Source organism: Lissotriton helveticus, chromosome 3_2 (genome assembly GCF_964261635.1).
Source record: "Lissotriton helveticus chromosome 3_2, aLisHel1.1, whole genome shotgun sequence".
Lineage (NCBI taxonomy): Eukaryota > Metazoa > Chordata > Amphibia > Caudata > Salamandridae > Lissotriton > Lissotriton helveticus.
The window spans coordinates 49,995,981-50,018,298 of NC_136062.1; positions in this window are offsets into that span (position 1 = coordinate 49,995,981).

Here is a 22,318-nt window from a genome sequence, read left to right on the forward strand (position 1 = left end):
AACCATGTGTGGAAGACACACTCAGTGAAGCCCGTTCAATACTTTCAATCAGAGGTGCCCAACAGGCCACGAGGCTCTGATCCATGCAGGGGGAAGGAGTGTCAATCACAGCCACTGTAATGCCAATCTCTTAAGCAGGTGATCTGCAAACCTGTCATGGAACCTGGTCCTTCTTTGGACATCCCTGGTAGAAATTCTGTTAAAAGTATTTAAATTTCATAAGCAACTATGTTTTGGCTACAGGGTCATTTCACAGAAGCAGTACTGCACGCACTGACAGGTTTGCTGTTCGTTATAATGTAGCTCCTGTGCAGGAGGGTGGTGTGCAGAGGATGAGGGAAGGCCCTCAGAGATGCTGGGGCCTGATGCTGAAGGCACTGGGGAGGGCACACACCCCAGGAGACACTGTAATGTTAAGCCTGGGCGGCACTGCCAGCGAACAGACACAAACCACCATGCATATCATCCTGGACACTCAACTAGTTTATACAGACGAACAAAACCCAAACCACCAAAAAAATAGACGAATCAATGTAGTAGAGCTCGTCCATCGATCCGCAGCACGCATGGTTCCAGTAAAGGAGAACGGCGCCATGTCCCATTGGGCTTGGCCTCCAGTACCAGCCAAGCTGATAGCGGCACCCGAGCAGTGACAAGCTACAGACAAACATGCGTGCTGGAGACTCGCATCTGCAAGAAGTTTAGAGACCCGCTGAAAGTCTTCTGGAGAGGGAGCGGTAGCCCCGGATGCAATGCACCGAGCCATGATGATGCGCAGGCGAACGCAAGAGCCACCATACATCACTCTGTCTTAGCCCTCCCTCCATTTATGTCGGCAGTACACTATGCTTTGTCTTGTGCTTTTTTTTAAATTATTTGACAAAAATTCTTTAAAATGATTGGATGCGAGGGGTGCGAGTAAGAGTTCACAGTTTGGAGTGGCAGGTGTGATTTACAACCCGAGACAGGCTGGTCCTCGCCCAGTTTTGAAGCAGATTCTGTCTTGTATGGCACACCAATAGGATTCCCCTTTGAGGCAAACTTGTGTTGCTGCAGTTTGATGTCAGGCACGTGTTGCCTTGGGCCGTGAAACTGATTTTTGGGAAAGTTGATGTGCGTGTAATTACAGGGATTGAATCCAACTGCTGATTAGCGTCATTCATTTCTCTAAACTTTTTTCTTGTGTGAGACCAGACGAAAGCTTTGAGCCAGTCACCATTTGACAGTTAAGTAACTTTAACCCAAAATATGTAGGTTACTCATCGAGCAGGATTTGCAGATTTGTGGAAATGTTACTGTTCCTAAGGATGGGCTGGGTAGCGGTCAAATGGGAGAATGTTCTTGTAACAAGGTGCCAGGCAGTGTCTTAACGTGGGTACCAAGAGTGCTTGGCAAGCAAAACAAGCATTGGCATAGCCAATAGGTCTCGCCTTTGGGACCTTATAAGTGGTAAGCCATGCAACACTTGATGTTGTTGCACCAATGATCACCTGTTGCTAGTTCGAAGGTCATGCACGCAGTACTCCAGATGTCAGCAGGTGTACTGTATCCTGCTCCTATTAAAACCTCAATGGATCTATATTGTTGTGTCACTGAATCTATATTGTCGTGTCACTGATTAACCAAACACTTATAAGGTCCCAAAGGCGAGACCTATTGGCTATGCCAATGCTTGTTTACTTTTGTATCCTACTATATTCCATGTCAGTAGAGTGTAATAGTTGTTACATTTTATCATGTCGCTTACTAGCTTTGAACTGACTATAGGATCCTCACAGCTAGACAGTGTAGTTATACATGTAGAGAGGGCTGGGTCCATGGTGCTACCCATAGCGTTAATCACATTCATCAATAGTGTACTACTCGCCAACACATCAGTCCTATTGATAGCTTCGAGTTCAGAAATAGTTTTGGGAGGGGCAGTCAGAGATAGTCAATATTTGTCCCCCCCCCTTTCTAACCAGTTTCTCTCTATATTCCCCTGTTATGGAGCTCTGTTAAGGGAGGGTCCTTGTATGTGTAAAGGTCGATAGAAAAAACCCAGTGGAACTACATAAATTTGCCAACTATAGGTATGACCTGAGGGGGGCTGGGCTAGCAATTCGCCGACGACAAATGAATTATCGAAATTCAGTACAACACAGTCACCCTCAATGGATTTTTCCGATGTTCCTACCCAGGTTTTCCTTCTGGCCAAGATTAAGTGATCATAAATAGATAGTGGGAATCTCGCAGACCTAGTTAACCAGTGCCTCGATTTATCCATCATTTGGGTGGTTGTTTTCTGTTGCTCTGCTCTGAGCTTTGGGACATTTACCATCCTTATTACCAACGCACAGGCAGCCGATGGGAGATCTAAAAATTCAGGTTAGTCCTCTATTACTCAAAGTCCTATTACTATTCCTTTTATGTGATGAGCTACCTACCACAGAAATTAACGACTCCCTGTATTTTGTGTGGCCCTCCCCACCATCCGGCTCCCTGTTACCTCACTTGTCCCCTGCCCTGGGTTTAACTCCATAGCTGACCCACCCGCATCTAGGGCATTTCTTTCTCCCTTTTTATTTTGGTTTTCGGTGGGGCAGTGTAACTTAGAGTGAGCTGCATTAGTTACTAATAAATGTGCATTACATTTGTTTAAATTCACCCTATCGTTCAATTTCTTGTCCTTCAGTGCAGATTTTTACATTTCTTCTATTGCAATCCTGTCAGTATAGGGTTCAGAATGGATGACGTTTTTTCTACCAAAATGTTCCCAAGTATTCGATTGGTCGAGGGTTCTATGTCCTGTGGTTGACTTATATAGTCCAAGCCAGGCAGGTTGGGTGTCGACTTTCTTGTTTTTTTAGCTTTCTTTGGTGAAATTGCTCTTAGGGTCTCCCTTTTCCGTTTTGGTGAGATTTTTTTCAGTGTAGGGGCAGGTGGATCAGGCATAAGACATACTGGGGGTGGCATGCTCATAGCTGATGGCGTGACACTAGCATAGGGCCCGGTAGTGACTGTTCTATCGGTATATTATCCACCCCTTGAGTGAATTAATTCATGGTGTCATTCCCTCCCAGCGACAGTCTTTTTTCAGTTAAGGCGATCTGATTTGCGATAACAGTGCTAGCTTTCAACAAAAAGGAATCTAATGTTGAGATAGTCCCCATTTTGTGTACTGCAACACAACAATAATAAAAATAAAGAGGACCTTCGAAGAAGTCAACCGCACCCCTCTCCCCAAATTCGAAAGCGCTGTGGCTATTTTGAATCAGAGGCGGATGCTGGAAAAACAGAAACAGGTCGATGGCCTGAGAGATGAAAATGAATGCCTTCTCAAATTCAATGTTAAAGGAAAATCAGCTTGGTACGGGTATGTGCAATTTATTTTATCTAGACTTTTATTTAAAGGGCTAAGGAGTACTGCAGCAGCTTTAGTGCACCTATACAGCAGGAGAAGGAGAGGAATAGGGGACATCCTAGGGAAAACCATACTCGTGCCATTGCAAATGCCAGTTGGAAAGGGTGGTTGTTCAAATGTTTGCTGACATTTTTAAAGATTTTCCATGTGGTTAAGAGACACAAGAAGAGAATTTGAAAGGGAGGGCAATATTCCTTGACCTCCCCTAAATTTTACAGCATCTCCATCGAGGTATAGTGTAAATTCAGAGCAACACCTTCAAGTCATGCTGTGCAATAGAGTGCAACCCCAGGAATTTCGATGCAGCCCTTTGTTTTATTATTAGCCAATAACTGTGTGACGTCATCACTTTTTCCCAAGTCAACAAGAAGCTGGGATGCAACATTGTGTGCTATTTGAAGTAGATTCCTTGTATTTGTGGGGAAGAATTATAAGTCTGCAGTAGGAGAATGATTTTTGAAGCAAAAGGACACGTTCTTTGTCACATTGTTGGCTCATGTTGAATGATGGGTTTGAGACGAAGATGACCTTGAGATTTCTACCGACCTTCAGCAACCCACGAAGGTGTACTCGGAAAGTGTGACCAGCAAAAAAGCACTCCTAGTTCTGCAGGCCTGAGGAGCCAGGTGTCCATTTGACCTCATTCAGTGACATTGTTTTAGTAATTCTTTCACAGATAAGCATTGCTTTATCATCCGACTGGACACAATCCCGATGCATTTCACTATGTTTGAATGGATTCTTTCCTAGATATGTAACCAACAGAAGTGAGGGGGGATTAGCGGTGCACAAATCACCTTCCAAATCGTATCATAAACACAAGGTAAAGCAAACCTATATCACCTAAAAGAAGTTTGCTAGACAACTTAAGGAACCATCAGCCTATCAGTTTTTTATTGAGGTAGCTCGTCATTTTATGTTTTTCTGATTGCATTGACATATGGGTCTATACTTCATGAGGGGAAAGTTGTCATGATTCCCCGGATACATACTGTAATTAATTGTGCACAAGTAGTTCAATATCTCATTCATGTTATGATTAATAATTAATTTAACCACTCTTTGTGCCTGTAAATTGTATACTGATGTTGTGCTTATAGACATCTCTCGAATTAGATAAATTCTTTATTTTGCAGACATGCATTTAGTAATGTATTGCTACTGCTGCTCATACACACAATGGAAGCTGATGATGCTGTGATGCAGAGTTAGATTTTTATTAAAATTTCCTGTTGATTCTGATGTTTCCTTCTTTCCGCATTTTACATGATCTGAATGTCATTGCGTTTTTGTTGTTTGGAAAGTCTCAATTGCTACAACTTCCTTTGAATACATTGAAACAATGGGTTATCGTAGTGATGTTAGTTTTTTTCTCCTATTTGAGTGAATTGATCTTGTATTCTCTCTTCATACTTATTTTTCAATCCTCCTACTTCAGCTGGGGTTCTCTTAGTCATTGAGAACAAGTCTTTAATTTTTCTATGTTATTTTTGTGTTAATCTTTTTACGTGGCTTGCGCCTGCTTTTTTAAAGACTTCTCATGTTCCATAGAAGTTTGTAGTTCAGTGATCTCCATGCTCAATATGAGGGGTATGCAACCAGCAAACCGGCAGGGCCAAAAACGAATGCCAGAGTTAAAGTTGCTGCTACAGATCCCCCTATGAATGCCCTCTAATTAGCTAAACGTGTACACCATGCCAGAGCGCTTTTCCAAATATTGGAAATCTGCCTATTATGAGTGATCATTCCTGATTTTCCCCCTTCATATGGTGCTGTAGGCTGTGCACTGACACACTGCTATTCAGTGACACTCTGTGTGTGATTTGGTCCTAAAACTACAATACAATTGATTCACCCAATTGTTGTATTTAACTCACTTTTCAGTAAGGCCAATGTAGGTCGGTACATAAATTGCACAGTTGGTCTGGTAATTAAATGTCAAGCAGGCTGCAGTGTGTGTTTACACAGTCGAGATATATGACAACAATATATGGCTTCAGCGAGAACAATTATGCTCTGGCTGGGCTGTAGTTTACAAGCACTGCAGTCACGCATGGCTGGGAAAGGTGCCTCTGCCATGTAGAAAAACCTACACATTGTGAAAAGTATGCACTCACAATGAGCAAAAACCCCAAACCAGTTTTCACTATGAGGGTAACGCTTCATTTTTCCAGGAAAAGGCCTAGATATGAATATCTCCAAGTGGAAAAATGCCAGAGAAGAGTTAAAGATTCTTTTAGTTAATTCAAAATATGTACTTTATTGGTGGAAGTAGATTTTTGATATCTTAGAGAAAAAGTGGATTGTGGACTAATTTGTTGAAATCTTGCTAACATCGGGATGTCGCAAGGCCTTTTGTCACTATTGGTGCATTTCAGTCCACATCCTGGGCTCAGGTATTGCTGGTGGGCGAGCAAGAACCTTGGCATTGGCAGATTTCAGTATTGTATGGTCTAATGCACGGGAGTGAGTTTAGCCTACTGCCACTGCACTTCCCTTTATTTGTAAGTGATTTTTATTTTGGTAGTCAGATGGTAGAGCCATCTTTTAAAGCATATTCTGCAAAAATGGTTTTTATTTTAAATTATGCTATAGCTGAGATACGATTGGGCGTAGATATTGATTTTAAAAGATTTGAAGGGTGGGCATTTACCAAGCTCTGGCTGTATCGCCCGGCTTGGGTCTCGAGGCAATTCACACTTGGACTGAATTCATCACAATTTAAATTAGTTAGCATTTCTACATTTCTATACCTCTCTAACTAGAGAGAGTAATATCAGTCTAGCTAGGCAGTTTTTGATGCACTTGTGCAAAAGTCACAGCGGATATGCCCTTAAAATGAGGAGGGCGATTGAATCCTTATTTTAAAACTATTATTTGCACAATGAGCTGTAAATTTTACTAACTGATAATCCAATGTGTATAAATAAAAAAAGTCTTAAAATAATTAAGGTAAAAATATTTAATGCCGAAAGGGAGTTTTGGCAGTGAAGCACATAAACTTACTTTTATAGGATTAAGGGCCCGATTCCGATCTCGCTCGGAAGGCCTATGATTCGGATTTGGCTTTTACGGATCTGATTCGTAGCCCTTTTTTCCGACCGAATCGCACACAGGTCTGAACGACCAAGTACGATGCAAAGTTCGCGTACGCGTCGAGCGCATGATCTCCCAACCCGATCCAGTCTGTACTACTTGTACGCAGACGCTTTGTACAGCTCTATGGACTCTGTTTCAGAGCGAGCAAGTACGATGCATGATTCGGACAGCCTTCACGATTTGGTATGTATGGAACGAAAAAGCTGCCAGAATCATTCTTTTGGGGCCCTCCATCATCTGGAACCCTCTGATTCGGACCCGTGGGGGTATCCATGGGTCCCCCCTTCCCATGCATGCACAGTGTGGCGGGCACCATGGGGTGCCCACCACAGGGTGTACGCATTTCCCCACCCACCCCTTTTTGCTATGGGAGCCTGTCCACGCGTCCAGTATACAGGCTCCCATTTGTTATTTGTTATTTTTCTTATAAAGCGCTAACATTCATCCTGAATAGGATATCACGGCGCTACAGCGACTATGATAAGTGATGGTATGACTTTAGTCCTAGCATTTTAATCTAGTTTGGGAAAAAGGAGAGTTTTCAGTTGTTTCCTGAATGATGTGTGGCAGTCCATAAGTCTAAGAGCCGCAGGCAGTTCATTCCATCTGGTTGCAGCTATGTGGGAGAAAGCTCGCTCTCCCATCCTGGCTCTCTTAACTCGAGTTGTTGTTGCTCTTGCTGTGACTTGAGAGCGGAGATTTCTAGATGGTACATAGAACTGAATCTTATTACTTAGGATCGGTGGGCCTGTGTTGTACAGCGCTCTGTGTGTTATACACAGCATTTTAAAAGTTGCTCTCTGCCTCATAGGCAGCTAATGGAGTTCTCTCAAACAACTGTTGGTGGAGTCAAATTTTCTTTTCCTGCATATGGCCTTGGCTGCCGCATTCTACACTATTTGTAGTTTGGTGAAAAGATAATCTGCCATACCTACAAACAGGGAATTTCCGTAGTCCAGCCTGCTCACCAGCAAAGACTGAACCAGGATCTTTCTGCACTCTATGGGTATCCAGGGGAAGACTCTTCTTAACATCTTTAGCAAGGCAAAGCCTTTGCCGCAGATTGTTGTCACGTGAGATTTCATAGACAGGGTGGTGTCAATTGTTACTCCCAAGTTCCTTGCTGTAGATGTTGGTGTTGGGGGGGTACCCAGAGATGCCGGCCACCAACTGTCATTCCATAGTTGAGTGTGTTTACCGAACAGCAGTATTTCTGATTTGTCTGCGTTCAGTTTAAGGCAATGTCCATACATCCAGTCAGACAATTCAGAAAGACAGTTTAGTAACCTATTTTTAGGGTCATCATTCTCATCCAGGGTTACAATTAGTTGGGTGTCATCTGCATAGGAACAGATTTCGACACCCCACTTTCTTCCTATTGCTGCTAGGGAGGACACAAACACGTTAAACAGCGTTGGGCTCAATGAGGCCCCTTGTGGCACCCCGTATTTGATGTTCCTGGGCGAGGATGAGAAATTGCCCATGCGCACTGATTGCGTTTTATCCATCAAGAATGATTGCAACCACCCCAATGCTCTATCCCGGATACCTTTTGCTGCCAAAGTTTGTAATAGCAGGTTGTGTGGTACGGTATCAAACGCCGCCGAGAGGTCAAGTAAAATCAGGGCAACAGTTTTCCCGCGATCTACATGCATTCTGATGGTATCCAGCACGGACAAGAGTGTAGTCTCCGTGCTATTTTTGACCTTAAAACCCGTTTGGGAAATATCTAATAAGTTATTAGTTTCAAGAAAACTGGACAATTGCCTGTTGACCAATTTTTCTAAAACTTTAGATAAGTAGGGTAGTTGGGATATGGGTCTATAATTAGCAGGATTATTGATGTCTAAGCCTGCTTTTTTTAGTAGCGGGGTCACTGTGGCGTTCTTCCAGATCAATGGGAATTCAGCAAATTCCAGCGAATGGTTCAGTGCTTGCGTTACTGCTGGACATATTATTGGGGTCAGTTGTGAAAAAATTTGATGAGGGCATGGGTCCAGCGGGGAGCCTGATTTTATTTCTAACATGACTTTACCAACTTCCTCTTCCGAGAATGGGCCAAAGCTGGTGCAACTGGTCTGAGGTATGGGCGAGTCCCATGGAGTTCAATGGGAGTCCGAGCGAGCCAAGTCTGTAAGCATGTGAATGCATCATACTCGCTCGCTCAGACTCCAGGTGCACAATTAGCTCGTAAAGCCCTACGGATCCGAGTCGTACGGAGGGCTTTACAGGCGAGATCAGAATCGGGCCCTAAGTTGGAGGTTGGCAAACAGGAATATTTGTCTTTTATTGCTAATCACGTTTCATTATTATCTGCTATTAATACTAGGTGTGCCTAATAATTCACACTGTATATCACACAGAGGGATTAGCTTCTACCAGTCGGAATCTCGTTCTCCATTTTAGCCACATGAAAGTATATTTTGTCCCTCAGTATTAGCAAAGAGAAAGGAATATCTTAAACCAATAATTGGGGAGATTGTGTAATGAGTACTTATTTACACTTCATTCAGAAAACGTTGCACTTGCAGTTACTATTTAAGAATGCATTTTGACTTTGCATTAGTTTTTTGTCTATTTATGTATTCCTTGAATTCAATAAGTATTTGAATGTATTGCTTGTTTTTTATGGACAAAATGTTATAAGTTGTGCTGCCTGATAATCTTGCAGACAAATGGTATATTTTACTGTTCTTCATTTGACTTGACAATGCCAAATGGTACTGTCGGGAACTGCTGCCATTCTACCACCCTATCCCACATCTGGGAATCTTTATGAATCACACACACTTCAGAAATCTAGATAAAATGTAAGAACAAACATGTGTGAGTTAACTATTAAAACCTTAATTTTGTGTCTTGGGCCTTTCATTTCTCGTATTTGCATTTGGTTCATGTAGGTACATCTTAAAGATTCTGCAGGCCCAGGGATGAACAGATTTTTGGGGCCCCTGTGCGGAACAGCCTTGAATTTTGGTCAGGCCACTGACAGTTCACAGGCACACTAGTCCAAATTCTAAAGTGGTGACATCTAATATTCTGGGCTAGTGAGTGTATTTTCAATATTGTAATATAGCGGCATCTCACTAACACTACTGCAAATAATCTCTGAGACCACATCCTGTTTCTTATGTGAAGTCTGTCTTGATCTATATTGCAACAAGGGGTAGGGGTAGGTATGCACCTACAAGTAGTAATAAGTCCACTAACACAGTATAGGGTCCAGTAATGGTCTCAGTAAATTAGCCCCTTGCTCAATCCTTGGTGGCTGTCAATGATCAGTCAGGCCTAACATAGGAGACAGGAGTGTAAAGCATTTAAAAACACCAATACATCAAATAAGTAAGACACAGCACACAATAAAGAATCCCAGATCTAATTATAAAAAATAGTAATATTTTTATGAGCAAATAGACACCAAAATGACAAAAATCCAATGCAGGGAACCGGAGATATGAACTTTTAAAGATTAACCACTTCTTAGTGCTTAAAAACCTATAACTTCACTCTGGGACATCTGGTCATGCTTGACTGGGACAAAGTCAAAGTTTCAGGGCGACCACAGTGAATCCCTGGTCGGATACACTAAGTGGTAGGCCCCAGTCAAACTTTTAATTACATACTTAGAAACCTTTCTGGAACATTTTTTTCAGACGCCACTCAACCCTCGACAGAAGGCCAGATTTGAGAGGGTTCACCTGCTTGACTATCCGCAATTATCCGGCCAAATCCTGGAAGTCCCGAGCTCCTGAGCTTTCAGTGGGACAAACCAGAAATCCTGGCTGGGTCATAGTTGAAGGTAGTCGGCTTGACTCTAGCGGTCAGGTCGGTCCTCTTCTGATGCTTTTTCCCAAAAGTTCTCCAAAGTTCTTTAAACTTCTTGAGGTGCTTCCTGAAGGTACCCTTGTATGTGCAAAGTGTCTAAAACATAAATACAAAGTTCTGGAATCTCCTGGATGGTCTCTGTAAGGTCTGTTTCCCACAATATACCTGGTCACATCTTTTAAAGTCCACTGGCAACACACCAGCATGGGGACTGTTGGAGATGATGCAGGTGGGCTCTGTTAACCTGTAGCTTCAGGGAGCCCACTCTGTAACCCTTTTTGAAGCAAGACACATTCCCCAGGGCTCTAGTACCAAATTGTGCAGCAGGCGCAGTCATTTGAGTGCTGGCCTTTGGGTGCAAATTCAGATTCCAGCAGGGCAGTCCTTCTTTTCCTTGTAGTTTCATACAGAAAATATGAGAGACTATGCAGCTCGAAGATATTTATTCAATGTTCCGAGGCGACTAGCAGGGGCACCTCTGTCCAATGAGATGCTGGGTGCCTCCCTAAAGCATGACAACTTCCAAAGTGTGGCATCTTCATGCCCCACAAAGCACTGCACTTCTAAAATCCAAAATGGATGATTTCTCTCCGGATGTGTAAGAGCCAGCTAAACCTACACCTAATGGGGCTCATTTCCATTAGCTCTTCTCCCCTTGACTTCTGAAAATTCCTATCCTAAGGCAGCCCTCTGGCTGGGACACAGGATGTGGGGTTAGGTTGACACTGAATTCCTTACTGATCTGCTCTCTCTTTGAGCTCCGTTTAGTTTATGCAGCCCCATCTGCAGGACCCATCCTTCACAGCTGCAGAGCTCTCTCCATCAGATAACCTCTACTCCTGCCAGGCCACTTATCACCTAATCAAAGCAGCCTTGCTAAGCCAGCTAAGGCTGACCAATCAGCATAGACCACTAGAAACCTGCATTTTGGGTTAAAAAAGAGAACGTTCCCTAACTTCTCTACTGTACTAGTTATGATAAATTCAACAGTGTCAAGTCATTAGATTTATCAATACCAATATTTTAAGCCCCAAATGATATTTTATTCTCCTTTCCTGGCAATATTTATAATCAAATGCAATATTACACTATTAGCCTATGGAGCCAAGTATCTACATTGATCAAGAATGAAATGGATTGTTTTTCCTTCACAAGGGCATATTAAACTTTTATAAGGCCCCTGCTTACAGTTACCTGATCCCTCACCCCTGGGACACCTAGGAGAGACTCGGGGATACCTAATATATAAAGATAAGGTAGATTATAACTTTTGAAGTGCCCATACCACTAAAGTCGAGTTTGCACACAATTTACATTTAAAGACTCCGGCTCTACGGAGTAGTGTTGTCAGAGGAAGTCCAGTCCAGACTTTTCAGTGGAAGTCCAGTCCAGGTTTTTGACCATGTTCGACTAGCAACCAGCTGCAAGCAGCAGGAGCAGAGTGGAGCAGAGCTGGAAGAGCCGCGCACCGCGGCCAAAAATCGCAGCCAAAATCTCGGCCGAAAATTGCCGAAAACACCAGCTTGGGAGCTCGGGAATCAAGGCTGTGTGGAAGGAGGGGGTCGCGGAGCCTGGGTGAGTGCCTGTGGACATCGTGTGTGGCAGTAACAGCAGCAGGCAAAATCTGACGCCCGTAGCCATCACAGCAAAACGCAATTAGCCTGCAAATTGCCCACCGGTCACCACTGTCACAGCAGTCTCCTCCTCCTCCCCCCACCGGCTCTGCCCGCTAGCTGGCTCCACCTCAGTCACTCTACCTCATTCAGAAAACATTTTTAAAACAAAATCTGCCGCTAATCCCTCGCTAATCTCTTGAAGAATTCTAGCCAGCCCCCAGCACTGCCTGCTAAAACTGTCAGTTAAAACACCATTGCACCACTGGTCTTGGAAAGGCAAAAAACTGGGAAAACCGTGGGCTGTGTCCACTTGACCCTTGGACCTTGGGCTTTGGGCTTTGGGAAAAAATCCCCTGCTGGAAAGGGAACTGGAAAATTGGAAAAATTGGGGAAAGACCAGTGTGCCTGTTGGAGGCAAGAGTGGCTGCCCTTTAGTAGGCGGCCGCAGCAAAGGCCCCACAGAGCATATTGTCAGACACATTAAGATCCTTCAAAGCCAATCCTTCCCCAGCATAGCTGCAACTCCTTTGTACCAATGAAGGAGTGCTCGCTCAGCCTGGCAAGATCTGTAAGTGAGCAGAGACACAGCAGGAGGAGCTATTCCAGTGCTCCACCTAGACATGAGACCCAAAAGAAAAGGACTAGAGTACATGACTCTAGAGGAATCTCTCAATGCTCTCCTCCAAAAAAAGGGGTCCACGAGGACCACAAGGAGTAAATCACTTACAGATGAGCGAAAGGAATCACCGCAAGACGCTGCACAAAAGGGCTCGATAAGGCACTTTCTGAGGAAAAAGGATACCTCCAACACTAACCATGACCAGGAGGGAACCCCTAGTGCTCTACCCCATGGCCTAAGTATGACACAAGACAGCAGTCTCAAAGAGCTCAGTAGATCACCCCCAAAGCATACTTGTTGAGCTGGACTATTCCTGAGCAATGAACGCAGTGGACAGAAGGAAAGGGAGGGTGTGGCCCGAGGCCTCCCCGACCTAACACAGTCCAAAGGTCTAACCATGTGGCCAATTCCTCCTCAAATCTCATCCATGGGGAGAGACGTTACACCCACCATGCCACACGAATCAGTTCCAATCAAGGATGTACCAACTTTAACAATGAAAGCGCAAATTCATCGGGCCACAGCCTAAAGTTCAGACTCCCAGAGCATGGAATCTGAAGCAAACCGCACAAGCACATGGCCACATTCAGTCCTCGAGGAACCAGACTCCACAGTGGGAGGGGATCTAACAGCCTAATTTCTCCCCATCTGGCCAGAAGATTGAAAGAACCCTTGAATTAACCCCCAAATCTGCTGATGCCTTTGAGACCCCAGGGGGCGTCAATGTAAAATCTGGCAACAAACCCTGCAAAGTAAGTATGGACACAGACTGGGAGAAAACTCCCCCGTCAAAGATGAGCTATACCACTAACAAAGCCCTGCTATGGCAGTCATCTAAAATGGAAGTTCAAACAGACCTCCTTCAAGCCATCTCAGCCCGGCTAGTCAACATAAGTTCCAGAGTGGATGAATTAGATAACAAGCACCACCAGGTACATAACTTCTAGCCGGGGCGACTGCACCTGCTGTTGCTCAACCCTCATGGAGAAATGGGTCTCCCTCCTTGAGATCCTAAAGAATATAGTAGAAACAGTCAAAGGATGCTGGGAGACATTTAGTACATCCACCACAGATGACATGGCGCTAACAAACCGCAACCCCCTGGTGGCAAGACAACAAGTAGGATGGCGAGCGGGCCCGGATTCAAAGACTCCAGACAATCAGGGCAGCTCCAAAAGGGCCAAAGTGACATCCAGCGTAATCAAGGGGCACAGCGGAGGGGACGAGGCTCTGGCACTAGACTCGCAGGAACACATCCCCAGTACAGTGGAAGCACAAGATACCACTCTATCGAGGCAAACAAAAAAGAAGCTGAGGAAACAACAGAAAAAACAAACATAAGAGGAAGACAACAGCAGTTGATGAAGAGTACAATCCCCCGCAAGGGAATACTAATCCACCTTAGCCTTACCCAATTTTCATTGCCAAAAACTGGAGCAAAAAGGACTCCCAGGCCTGTCATCTACTGGTGGAAGAGCAAATACAACCGACTTCCCCGACCTCCCGCACTGGGATGGCCCAAAAACCCTGAACAAGAACTGACCAGCCCTGCGGCCCAGATTCAGCAGTCAGACTAAGCTCGGCAGCATGTGAGGCAAGCACCCAAGTAGAGACGCCCACAATAGTGTTAGAACAGATGGATCCATCCCCACTTCAACCTGAATCTGGACAAGAGTCTGACACCGGGGTCAACTGACGCCAATAACAAGTGGCCCCAAGCAAGACAGCCTAGGAAGGCAAAGCAGAGGGTCAAGGCCGGCTGAGCCCCTACCTCACATGGGCAGAGAGGTCCCAATCCACGGCCCACCAACAATGGTCCATGAGGTACTCCTCATCCCAAGGTATCACAGCACTGGACAGCATGACATCTTCAACAGGGGTAATATACTCTGCCTCTTTAAACATCTGGCCACCCTAGAACAAATACAAACAGACGACATAGAATGGGTGAAGTTCCTGAGTACAAAGGGGGACACAAATAGCGACTCTTCAGTGGTGGGATTAAACCACATAAAAATACAACAAACCATCGTCGTTAACTCCACACAACTTGCAGAGTGGGGCATCAATGTTCAGATGGTGCCACATCCAAAATACCCGTACGTCCTGGCACCAGACAACAGGGAAAAGGCCCCTTGGTCGATCCTGCAGGGGATAAATAGTCCTCCTAGTGCTTGGGCATTACTCGCACCTCCCTAAGGGTAACCCAATGGACATCAGGATTTCGTGCCAAAACAATAATCGGGTCATTAGTGCAGGTCCCTTTTCTCCTATTCCATCAGGAATTCCTAATGGGGGGCACCAGCATCCCTAACAGCAGAGAATTCCAGCTAGCCAGGGGAGCGACAAGGCGAAGAGCAGCCCACAAACAGCAACTAACCATAATTTCCTGGAATATAGCAGGGATAAGAAAAATCAGCAACAATGAAATTTTTAAGCAGATTTTGGAAACAGGCGATATACTCTGCCTCCAAGAGACGTGGGCCTCGTCCAGCACTCCACTGGTTGGGTAATACAGACACTTCATACCAGCCATAAAAAAGAATCTATATGGCCGACCAGCCGGAGGTCTGTCAGTTTTTAAAAAAGCATGAAAGCGCCCTGGAAGCTACAGTAATTGACTTAAACACACCTGGATTGCAAGCCTTATACATCAGAGGCCTGTACTTTAATTCATATCCAATGCCTCTTTTAATAATTAACTGTTACATCAACCCGGCACAGCCTACCATGAAAGAGAAACTGGAGGGACTGCTGGGGAAACTTGAAGACCTCCTGTGCAAATATAAAACACACCAGGTTATCCTAGCGGGGCATTTCAACCTGAGAGATCTGGACATAAACAAACCCCCTGCCCTGAGATCCGGTAGGGCAGCCCCTCTGTCCAATTTCATTAGCAAACATAAACTGACCTCAACTCATGCACTGAAAAAGGCCCAATGGAACACATAGGATCCTCTCCCCACCTTCAGAGACATCTCAAGAATTGACTACATCATGGTCAGCGAGGCACTGGCCGCCAGACTAGATGACTTTGAAGTAGAAGATAGGTCGGACGGCGACCACAGGCCATTGAGAGCGGTCTTCCAGATGACAGTTCCATCTGCTCTCTATCACCATACCATTGGAGCATCAAGAGGGGATGAAAAATACAGCGCTCTCAGGAGGAACAAATGGTCGGACAATACAGGTATCACGCTACAAACTTGGCTCGAAGAAAAACAGAAAGGCTATTTGTCTTCGGCGCTCTCACCCATAAAGGCCTGGGAAGACATCATGGAGGACCTACAAGCTAAGCTTGGGAATTCCCAGTCATATCCCCCCAGGCTTAATAGGCAACCAAGAAGGGGCAGAATGGGACTAAACAAAGACATACAGAACAGCAAACGACTCCTGCGGAAGGCCCTCGCAAACAGGAAAAGAGGGGGCGGCTTACCGGGGGGACCATCGGTTACCTCATTGAGGGCAGCACTAAGGAAGAAAATATGGGAACATAAAAACGCCATCAGGGAAAGGGAATGGCTCAAAGTTTACTCACTGCTAAAACAGAAGAATCCAGCGCATCTGTGGAGACACATAAATCAACTGAGCAGCAGCGGAATCTCAAGAGAGAACAAAGTAGCAGAAAAGGACTGGATGATCTATGTCAAACAGCTTTACACAATTACCCCCGCATACAAAGATAGCTCAGGCGGGGCCCGCGGAGGTGATGGCCCAGACTGGCAATCGACATCACACCAGAAGGCACGAAAGCCAGTCATTACAACCGGTCCGAGGGTAATAGATCGCCGGCGATCACACACAGTGTAGTAACAGCCCAGCTAAACCCCCAAATGGTCATTAAGACCATCAAGAAAATGAAGAATGACGGGGCTCCTGGGCAAAATGGTATTCCAGCGCAGTTTTTCAAAAAGGCCCCCGACTTTTGGGCTGCAATATTAGCTCCCCTATACAGCTACACTTTCCAGACAGCAACAATGCCTGATGCCTGGAGGGGCTCCATCTTGGTCCCTATCTTTAAAAAAGGAGACCGCCTAAAGCCATCAGATTATAGGCTTATTGCCCTACTCGACCTTGAGGCCAAGGCCTATGCCCGCCTGCTACTAAAGGACCTGGAGGAGTGGGAGGAGGAGAATAGTATTATGCCTCCTTACCAAACTGGCTTCAGGTCACAGGCATCAACAATGGAAAATGTACTGGCACGGACCCATCCATCTGCCCAGGCTATCTGTAAGAATCACCCCCCACTCTTCTGTTGCTTTGTGGATTACTGCACAGCATTCAACAAAGTTGTTCGCAGTAGATTATGGTGGAAGTTAGAAAACTGCGGAATTCCTCCAAACCTACTGAAGGCAATAAGATCGCTCTATGACGACACCTGGGTAAGAGTCAAAACCGGCACCAGCACAGTGTCCTCGAAAAAACGGGCTGAAGCAAGGGTGTGTGCTGGTACCCATTTTGTTTAACCTATACACGGCGGATCTGGGGGATGCCCTAAAAGGAGCCTGCCTAGTAGCACCAAGACTAGGTAACTATTACAGCCATAATGGACCACACAAAGTTTGGTCTACAAGAGCCCTAACCGCACTAAATCATTTCAACAGAATCAATAACCAGTCAGTAAACCAAGGAAAGACCAAGGTCGTCATCTTCGGAACCCACCACCAGAAAAAGAAAGTACAATGGCAAATGGGCAACTTGCATATCAATACAGCAGAGTCATACAACTACCTGGGGGTCTGGCTGACGGGATGGGCAAATGCGAAGGCCGACTTGAAACACCAGAGTACTAAGGTCAACATGGTGATACATCTACTCAAGCACTCAAGCCACCACCTGATCAGCCCGACTGCTGGCCCAATACTGAAAGTTCTAGAAGCAAAACTTCTACCAACAATCAGCTATGGCCACCTTGCTTTCCCCAGGTCACAGCACGCTAGCTTAAATTCAATACAATCTAAAGCTTATAAAATGGTGCTCCAAATTCCGAGGTCAGCAAGGAATTTAAGGCTAAGGCAGGAATTAGGCTTGGCTAAGGCCCGATTTGATGTGCCAGGGGGACTTTAGAAAACTTCATCTCCGGATTTTAAGGGCCCCAGCGAATTCATTAAAACATCAACTGAGATTCGTCTTTGAAGAGCCACACAAGCTCTGGCACATTGCCCTGCACAAAGCAATCAAGGCATTGAACATAGTAAAAGAGAGCATATTGAGGCCGGAAATCCCAATGATCACCTGGAAAAGAGCTTTAAATAAACAAGTGGGTGAAATTTCATTCGATCTCGATTGCAAAGCCCTCCGCTCAAGTCGACACGTAGACCCGCTGAAAAGCTCCTATATGGTAGGCAAAGCCCAGGTTTACCTAAGTGACGCTCTCACTCCATCAACCCGAAGTAAAATACTGTCCATGAGATTAATCACTCTAGGAATTGCGTACTTCAATCCGTCTTGGGCCCGAAGGGGAGATGCCACAAATTGCAGACTCTGCCCATATAAGAAGGAATCGTGGCTGCACCTCTTATGCTGCTGCCCGAATCTCAATGACGATCGAAGAAGACTACTGCACCCAAATTGTAACATCTATGAAATAAAATCCTGTATTCCTGTAGCGAAGCGTCAGCTATGTGCTTTTCCAAGCCTAGCACAATGACCCTAGCAAGACTGGGGAAATTGATCTACAGCATCAGGCTCGCCTTAAAAAAAGACAAATGAATGAAACAAAACACTGGAGCAATGTATTACAAACCCAAGGAACGACAGCGAGGTGGCCTCTTAACTGCATAGACGCTTTTCCGTACTTCTACCTTCCCCCCTAGGACAGAGCCATACAGGAATAGGTACCCATGGTCAATGGAAATCCGCCACATTTGCACAATGCCATCCATCCCCATAGAACAATGTGGGCTTTCGGATTGCCATACCTCGGCATCCACAAACCTTGGGGAAGGCTGATTGTGGTGGAACTCTCGAGGGGCAGCAAACTTCTTTTATAAAAAAAATGTAAATGTCTCACTGTTTTAGCTGTAACATGACGACTGCTTTTACTATATTGATTTTAATTAATTGTACAGTTAACAATAAATTAAAACTACACTTAAAGACAGTCTGCAAACCCGGCCTGCCTTTAAAATTACAGCAGGCATGCAGCAGTGCACACATGCAAGTACAAGATATCTGCTGGGTCTTTAAACCTCCATGTTCTATTACATGCTAATGTCTTATAGGTGGCTTTATCCCCTAGTCCTATTATATAATAGAGACTTGTAGGGGCTGTCAATGCAAATTGTGAGAATTTACTTTTAAAGACAGGCTGCAATATAATCTCTTGACCAAATGTAAGGAGAACCACACCAGGTATATATATATATAAAATATATGTATTTATTCTAAACACACCCTACTAGTCTCTTTATGAGGCAAGTCAAAGCACATAAGTTACATTTAATAGCACACAGTAAATTAGCACAATATACGTTGAGCCCTAGGGGCGTACCAAAGAATATATTAAGAAAGTGGTATAAGAACCACGACTTGATTAGACACAAGGCCTAGAGTCTGTAGAATCGCTGGGCCCACAAGGAACCACCCAAGGTAGTGACACAGGGGACCCACGGGGGACGCGTGTAGTGTGAGAACACAGCCACGAATCACTGTTAGCTTCTATGGGGAAAGTCGCTGTTGGAAATTTAGAGATTAAAGACACTTGGAAGAGGACTTTCAGCAAACCCCTTTAGTCTTAAGGGGTTCTAGGGCCAACACCCACGGGAGCACCGGAGTACTCGAGTTACCGCACCCAGGAAAGCCGGGTACATAGGTGTCTTTTGGTGTCGGGAATCGTCGCCATTTTCAATGGTGATCTGCTTCAAAGTGCTGCTGCTGTCGTAGAGGAAAGTGTCCGGGGTGATCCAAGTCTGGATCGAAGATGAGAAGAACCTGAAAGCAGAGGCGATAGAGTCTGGGTCACTAGCCAGTGACCAGGGGCACGATAGTCGAATGCCCACGATGTCGGGTGATTTCAGGTAAAAGAGGTGAAGCTTGACTCTTCAGCCACGAGAACCAGGAGGCGTTGACGATGACCAGGAGCTTGAATCTAGCTGTCCCGTGAAGGATGTCGAGTGCTGCGAAGTTGGTGACCGGATGGGACCCAACAAGCCTTGGCAACAGCAACCCAGGCAGAAAGTCAAGAAATGCTTCGGTGTGGACCTGCAAGGTCCGTGGGACTCACCATGCGGTGGAGAGTCAGGGCACATCTGGAGTAACCAGGGAAGCCCAAGGAAATCAGAGTTGCCTTCAAAGGGACCTACCAGTCAACGGACCAGGGATCACAAAGGAGGCTCAAGCTGAAATGCAAGAAGCAGGCTCACCGAACACTTGTGGAGTGTAGGCCCACAATCTTTAGTGCAAAAGGTGCTCTGGGCTTGGGCTACGAGTAACCTAAAGCACAACTTCGAGAGTTGTTGAGAAGTCAATGCACTTGCAAATGTGCACGGTGTCCAGGAGTTCTGGTTCCATGTCACTCACGAGAGCTGCAGGTCTCAGCTTTGCTGGGAACTTGGATCAGCCTCTGAGAAGTCTGGAAATCCTCTTCCTGGGCTGCAAATACTTCAGAGTCCGGCGGGAGCTTTGGAGATGCAAACTGGCAAATGCTTTGTTGGTGCCTGCCAAACAGGGGAGTCACTCCTTGACCCCAAGGGAGATTCTTCCATCCTCTAGTATTGAGTAGAGCACTGAAGCTCCAGGATTCTGTTTCAGAGTTTCGTCCAGGTGTAATCTAAAGTCCTGTAGTCATGGGTTCCTGGGTACTCTGGGGACCCACCTATGGGAGGGTCTGGAAAGAGGGGTGACTACACCCATTTCCGTTGTCCAGTTTCGCACCAGAGCAGGGTTTGGTAGCCCCTGCAACTGGTTTGAACTGGACTATGCACAGGGACACCAAACACACAGTAAACACACACAGGAAAATTTTATTTGATCCAGACCTCAACTGAGATCAACAAATACAGAATTACAATTATTTTAGATACTCATAAAAATGCTTAGCTAAAACACATTTGCTTTTTAGACTCACTACAAGATGGTACAGTAGCAACGTTCAACCACCTACTCAAACAGCATTAAATAGAATTTGATAAGGTAAAATCTTCGGAGAGTGCTTATAATTTAAAACAGGTTCAAAAAGCTTTTTAAGAACTGAAACAGATTATGGCAAACATATTAATTAACCGGATAGTTACACAATGTAATTAAATCTTGAGCGGAAAAAGCGTTATACTTTAATTGAATTGGGATTATATAACATCGGCGGGCCGTAACTATGCTCACACTAGGACAGATTAATAAAACGTGGAGCAAATCTTGTTGGCCACCTTTGCAGAGTTCACATAAACCTTTAGGGTTATTAGTACCATCCCAACTAGCTAAAAAAGTGGCTAAAGGGAGTATACCCAAGCGTAAGAGTAAAATACAATGCCTTACGCCGTGCTTTAATTGAAAACGTAAGTAAGGAGCAGAAGTTTTGAATTCTTTTTGCTCTGCAAACCGTTTATAGTGCTTCAGTTGACAACAGTGAACTTTATCAGATTCAAAGCTGATTTTAGGGGGCAAATGTTTTAAAAACAATTCCAGGTGTGCTGGGGACCACTCCTGTAAAAGTGCCACCGTGCATTGAAAGACCTCAAAGGCTTTTACCATATTCTCATTAAAAGTATACCCAGACGCTTCCTTTCTAAAAGTCTCCAATTTTAACAAATGTCTTAATGTGCCTGGGGCTGCATGTAGTAAATTGTACGCCCACCTAATAATATTAGAAATTACTCTGTCAGAGATTCATGTTACCGATAGCTCAAGACGTAGGGCTTGAACTGGGACCAACTGTGCCACTTTTATCAGTTTTCAGAGTACGGTCTCTTCCTTTAATTTTAGAGATTGCCATGTTTTAATTTGTGAATATTCCATGGCATATGATAAGTATGTAGACTTCCATCATTTATGTAAAGTGTCTATTTCACGTAGAGAGGTACAATCTCTGTAAAGCCCCAACATGGGAATCTGCCTTCCGGTTCAGGTGGCGAAGGTGGGCTGTATCTAGCAGATTGTAAGTGAATGTACGACCCAAATACACGTACTCTCTTACAGTCTCTATCGGTTTGTCTCCTAAAGACCAGGTATAAGGAAATGGCTTCCTTCTGCCACTATAGGGGAGTGCTTTAGTTTTTTTAATATTTGGCATCAGAAAGTTTTCGGTTGCATAAAGATTTAATTCATTCAAAGATCTTTGTAAACCTATCAGGGTCTGGTCAAGAATTACGATATCATCTGCATACATTAAACAAAGTATTCTACTTGAGCTAATTTTGGAGGAACATTTTTACTTTGAGAGAGTAAAAAGGAGATCGCTAATATAAATGGAAAATTATAAGGGAGCTAGTAAGCATCCTTATTTTAGCCCATTCCGCGAAGGGATGGGTTTGGTTAGGCCTTTTCCACCCCCTATTTGGACTCTGCACCATGTAGATATATGAAGGGAGATTATTATTGTTAAGAGATCTTTGGGAATCCCCATTTTAGGCAATTTTCTCCATAGTGTCGGTCGCTCTAGTCTACACTATTGATCGCCGCCGAGAAATCCATAAAAGCACAATATAAAATTTGGCCATTTAACTTCACAAACTTATAAAGCACTGTTTGGAAGACAGCAATATTGTCCAATGTAGGATGCTTTGGGTGAAACCCAGCCTGATACATAGGGATTACTTT